This window comes from Lupinus angustifolius, chromosome LG05, assembly GCF_001865875.1.
Source record: "Lupinus angustifolius cultivar Tanjil chromosome LG05, LupAngTanjil_v1.0, whole genome shotgun sequence".
Taxonomy (NCBI): domain Eukaryota; kingdom Viridiplantae; phylum Streptophyta; class Magnoliopsida; order Fabales; family Fabaceae; genus Lupinus; species Lupinus angustifolius.
Genome location: NC_032013.1, coordinates 2,885,043 through 2,891,067, shown reverse-complemented (window position 1 = coordinate 2,891,067; position 6,025 = coordinate 2,885,043). Strand labels below are relative to the sequence as shown.

The 6,025-nt window shown below is 33.4% G+C and overlaps 1 non-coding gene across 1 annotated transcript; it reads right to left on the bottom strand.

Annotated features, from left to right (window-relative positions):
• On the bottom strand, positions 4,333 to 4,406 carry TRNAI-UAU. The gene has a single exon. It is a non-coding gene; the product is annotated as a tRNA-Ile (tRNA).

Below are 6,025 nucleotides of genomic sequence, written 5' to 3'. Positions count from 1 at the left end.
TAACCCATTGATCAATAACCTGATCGAGTCAATGACCAGTCAGAGTTAGTAGTGTTGCATTGGAGGCTAAGTATGTAAATAATCTTTCTTTTCCTTTTTTGTCTCAAAAAGTATTACTTGTTGTTATTGGATATAAATTAAATTTTCAACCTAATTTTTTTCTTCTTTCCAGCCATCAATTACATTAACACATGAGGTTATTCCAAGTCATAACTATATCATTTACATATATTAGAAGGAATGTGATATGATCTATACCTCTTAGAGTGAAGAGTCACTTTTTGTATTTTGAAAACCCCAACTTAATAAGGCCTTTTTGAAATTGTCAAACCACTCTCCTCGTGCTTGTTTAAGTCCATTGCCTTAGATAGCTTGTATATATGATTGGGTTTGGTTGGATCTGCAAAACTTTCTGGTTGATTCATAAACACAATTTTCTTTATATGATCATTGAGAAAAGCATTATTTATGTCGACCTACTTGACTTCCCAATTGAGGTGCACTACAATTGCAAGTATAACTCTGATTGTGTTGGCCTTGACAAATAGGACTGAAGATTTCTTCATAATCTAATTCAGCTGTTTGTTGAAACCCTTTTGCAACTAGTCTAGCCTTTCTCCTTTCAATTGTGTCATATGCTTTGTACTTGGTTTTGAAAACCCACTTGGAGTCAATGATGCTCTCTTGGTCTTGATATAGCACTAGTATCCATGTTTGATTGATCATGAGTGTCTGAAACTCATGGTGCATGGCTTCTTTCCATTGTGATCTTGTGAGAGTTTCTTCTCCATTTTCTGGTTTCCTTTCTTCTATGCAACTTCCAGTTAATCACTTGTGTTTTTATCTGATTTGGCAGGTTCAATGTCTTTATCCTGAACTAGGTCACTAGGAGCCTGCCCTTTGTTGATGTTATCTTTAGGGCTCTCAGTTGGTTCTTATTCAATATTTGAGTTGTTATCAGTCGAAACACTTTATCTCTAAGTGGAGTACCTGCAACATGCAAAGGGAAATGGATAGATGAATTTACGGCTAGTGTTTTAGAGGAGCTCTTGTGTTGAGGAAGCCATCCTGGAATGTGAAATAATCTTCATTGAAGGCTACATGTCTTTAGATGAAGACTCTTCCATGAAAATTGACGTATTTATACTCTTTGTGAGAGTTGTTATAGCCCAAGAATACACATCTAGTTATATGGACCTGAAGCTTGTTTTGATTGTAGGGCTTGAGACAAGGATAACAAATACATCCAAAAGGTTTCAAGTAGTTATAGTCATTTCCTTTTTATGTCATAATGCAAAGGGCTTTAATTTTGGGTAACTAGTGATGACAACCTATTAATCAGGTAAGCTGTCGTGGGGATTTTGGCTTTTTGACTTGTGTCAATAGTGTCAACCCAAGTTTTGTAATATGTCTATGTTTTCTTTAAGCCATACCATTTTGTTGTGATGTATATGTGCATGACATTTTGAACTACATTTGTGCTTCTATGACATGCTTCTAAATAACTTTATATTCACCACTACCATCATATTGAATTGTTTTAATCCTTTTTTTGAACTGATTTTCTACAATTTTTTTGAGCTGAATGAAGACATGTGCAATATATGATTTTTGTTTTAAACGGTAAATCCATGTAAAAATTGTAAAATCATCAATGGAATGAACATAATATTTAAAACTAGAGGATGATATTATTGGTGCATGACCCTATACATCAGTATGAACCAACTTAAGGATTTCCTAAGCATAAGAGGAAGCAGATTTAAAAGGTAAAAAGGTTCAACTTACCATATTGACAAGCCTCACAAGAAGTAAGTGTCTAGCACATATAAAACATCATATAAGTTTGCTGAATTTAGTTTTGAGGAATCCGTTTCAACAATCTTTAAGTTTTCACCATTTTTAACTACTAGAGAATTCTTACCATGATGTTCAGTCGGATCTTGAAACTTGTTAGTCTGGTGTAACACATGGTAACTTGCACCACTATCAAAGTACCAATCATAGTAATGGACTGAGTTTTAAGAAGTTAGGAATGCATTGTGAACTCCTTGCTTGTCATTATTTGTTGAGCGATTAGAGTTTGAGTATGCCTTATCAAACCTATAGTTGCATTGCATTGTTGTGTGTCCAATCTTGCTGCAAACCTAACATGTTGACTTAGATGTTCTACCTCTTCCTCTACCTCCTCTCCAACCTCTGAAGTTGGAACCTCTCTAGTTACTATTTGAATCGAACCTATTTCCCTTGTAATCTGTTTTGTTAGCAACATTTGTTGCATTGAGAGTTTGGTTGATGAGGTTCCTTAGTTGCTCAATTCTAATTTCAAAGCTTGGCAATTGAGCGTATAGATCGACGCAACTAAGTATAGTTTGATCAGAAAGTTTGACAACTACATCATTACATTCAGAATCTAAACCATTCAATGTCTCAATGATTAGATCAAAATTTGAATTGGATTGCCTGCAAGTTTGAGCTTATTAGCTAGATTCTTATTTTGATGAGATAATCTTCTATTTTCATTCCTCCTTTTTGGTGCTATGAAACTCAGATTTGAGATAAGTTACTTGTGATCTTGTGTGAGCACCAACTAGACTTTGAGCTTCATCCCAAAGTTGTTTTGAGGTTTCACAATGTAATAATTGTGTTTGCTATGTTATCACTCATTGAGTTCATCAACCAACCAAGGAGTTGTTGATCATATGCTTACCAATATTCATAGTCAAGATTGAACTTTATGCTTGAATCTACAACAATGATGAATTCTTTAGGGCCCTCTTTTTTTCATGACGTATACCCATCGAGCTTGGCACCTCTGATTATCAGTAACACTAGTGGTTTCCACAATGAATAATTGTCTCTATCTAGCTTAACAGATATAGTAGATGAGAGATCATTTTTGTGGTTTGAATCGTAGCGGATCACATGGTTTGTATTGGATCAAGAGCCTTCAAGACTTGAGCACTTTGATACCAAGTTAGAGAGTATGATTAATATGTGATCAATTATTAATTTCCATAGATAGATACATATGTGTATATATACAATAATGACTAGTGATTCTGATCTCAGAATCATGCTGGTCTCCATGACAATAATCCTATAATAATTATAATTGACTAAGGCTATTAATTACATTGAATAACTTGATTATAGGAATAACATAATTAAAGGGATTTCATTCTCTAACTCTTAAATGATGACATGTTGGGTCCCACATGGCTCTGTATCTCACCTAAGGGTTGAATATGTGATACAATATACAATTACTGTTGCTCGATTAACAAACATGTTTTATAAATTTCCTCATTGTTTAATCAATTAATCACATATATAATTGATTAACTTGTTTTGCACATAATCGATTAACTAAATAACCTAATCGATTATTCAGTTCTTGTTCTTTGAAAAATAGTTTTCTTTGATCGCCAAGATTACCAAGATTCCACTAAACTTATATGAACTCTTAAAGATGATTAATCATAGTAAATGCACATAACAAAATATACAAATAACTCAAAATAATATACAGGTCAAGTTAAGTAAATCAAGTAATACATAAATATAAAGAGTTAAAGGTTAAGAAGAATGAGACACAACTTTTATTCTGGTTTGTTTGTTTGTCCACATATAAACTACATCCAGACCTTCCATTCTGATCTTGAGAGTTTTTTCTTCACTATGAAATAGAAACCAATGTATATTAAAACACACTTTCTAATTCTACACTTCTACAAGCACTCCTTTCTTGAACTCTAAGCCAAACAATGTGACTTAACCTATTACATTTTAAACATGATAAGTTTATGTTTAAAACATTTACATGATAATTAATAACCTATTACGCTTTTCTTCCAGAATCTAAGAATGCAGTTGACAAACATTTCATGACGACCTTACCTATCATGTTTTAAACATGATAAATTTATTTCAATGATTACGCCCTATTTATATACTTCACCTACAAAGATAATTATGAGTAATTCAATTATTTGAAAGTTCAACTTTTAAAAATAAGATTGTACAATTACCTCAATCAAAATATTCAACTATAAATCATAATATCTAACCGAAATTACTCTATTTGACATTTATAACATATAGGAAAGCGGGTTGGCAATAAGCTAGTACTTGGAAGATATGTCTTAAACTATTATAGATGGTAACCCTTATTCACCTACCATATGTCGGTGGTAATTTAAAAAAAATGGTTTAGACTAATAAAGTACAACAAAGAAGTCAAGATGTTCAGACATAAAAGTTGCACTATCAATGTACAAAAACCAAACTTTTGTTGCACTAGGTGGGGTCGATAAAATGAAGATAAAAACATGGTCCCGGCGGGGCTCGAACCCACGACCTTCGGCTCATAAGACCAACGCTCTAACCAACTGAGCTACGGGACCTTTGTTGCACTATCTCATTGTATATCAACTCACCTCTTCTAGATACCCCACCTACTCGCAGTTCATCCTAGCTCATTCTTGCTTTTCTTCAAGACCTTTGTATAAAGCGGTGGCGACAACTACCTAACCTAAACTAGGATTTTCCTAAACCAATCCTCTATCAATGGTGATATTAAACACACCAAGAGACATGTTTATGCCAAAGTCTAAAACTTTACAAGTTGTTGATGCACCTATATGTGCTGAATATACATTCTTCCAGAATCTAAGAACTCTTCTGCAAGTCTCACAAACTCAGAATATAGAAATGTGAGATTCAAGGTTTCTTTGCAAGATTTGACAATTATGTTTCTTTAAAAATCTATCTAAAGATTCATAAAGATTCTCCCTTTTCTCTCTTTTTCAAAAACAGTTTGTAAATCTCTCTTTGGATATGAAATTATAAGAACAATTTGATTTTTGGAAATATGTGTAATCAATGTGTTTTTCGTTGTGAGATTTTTTCAAAATGGAAAAACTGGGGTTAATATACAATTATGTTTTCTGCTGTCGGAATCGATTATCACATAATCTAATCGATTGTCGATTCTTTAAAATTCAAGAAACCATATATTGTAACTACCCTTAATCGATTAAACTCATACTTATATGATTAACAGGTTCCCTTTTTTTGCATTGCTTAATCGATTAAAATAACTCTTAATCGATTCACATGTTTTCGAAAAAGATATTTCAATGTCATATGTGTTGGAAAGTAAGTCTCGCATCGCCTACCTCATTGTCTCGGTAATGGTTTAAATACCTGTGGGCTACTCCTTTCATAGCCAATTGGTTTTTAGATGGAACCTTAACATGGTATCAGAGACAGAACCCAACTTCTTTCTGGTTTTCATGGGCCAAAAGATGCCCTTTACTTATGGGTCAAAGGTAACCATTTGCCTGATCCGGTAGGCTTATGTGGAGGGGACATGTTAGAAAGTAAGTCCCACATCGCTTACCTCGTTGCTTCGGTAATGGTTTAAATACCTGTTGGGAAACTCCTCTCATTGCCAATTGGTTTTGAGATGGAACCTTAACAATATGAACCTCCTACATGATTTGTAAAAGTATGACACATAACTTTGAATGATGTATAATTTAAAACTCTTTTTAAATGCATCAAAAGCATGTGATCATGTATTTATGCACGTGTATGTAAATCATGTATGTATGTATGTGAGTCTTGTTTTAGTTATGATTGATTTTAGCTTGTGTGACTTCCATTAGGGTTCATCCTAGCCTAGACTCTTTCTAAGCAAACATCTTAAGACCTAATAAAGACATAAAAACACTTAGTCTCTAGATCTTCTTGAATGTTTTAGCTTGTGTGAACTTGAGTCTTGACTTCTGACTCTGTTTGTTGACTTGTTCATGTCTTCAAGCTTATCATTGATATACAACTTTTGTCTTCATCAATCTTTGTTGTCCATCTTTGTTGTTATCAAACTTTGTTTTCAATCTTTATTTTAATCAACTCTTGTCTTCATCAAAATCTATGTGATGTATGCTTGCATATACAATCTTCTTATTGATGCATGCTTGCATTTACATGACCTCGTCTAATCGAAAACCCATAATCT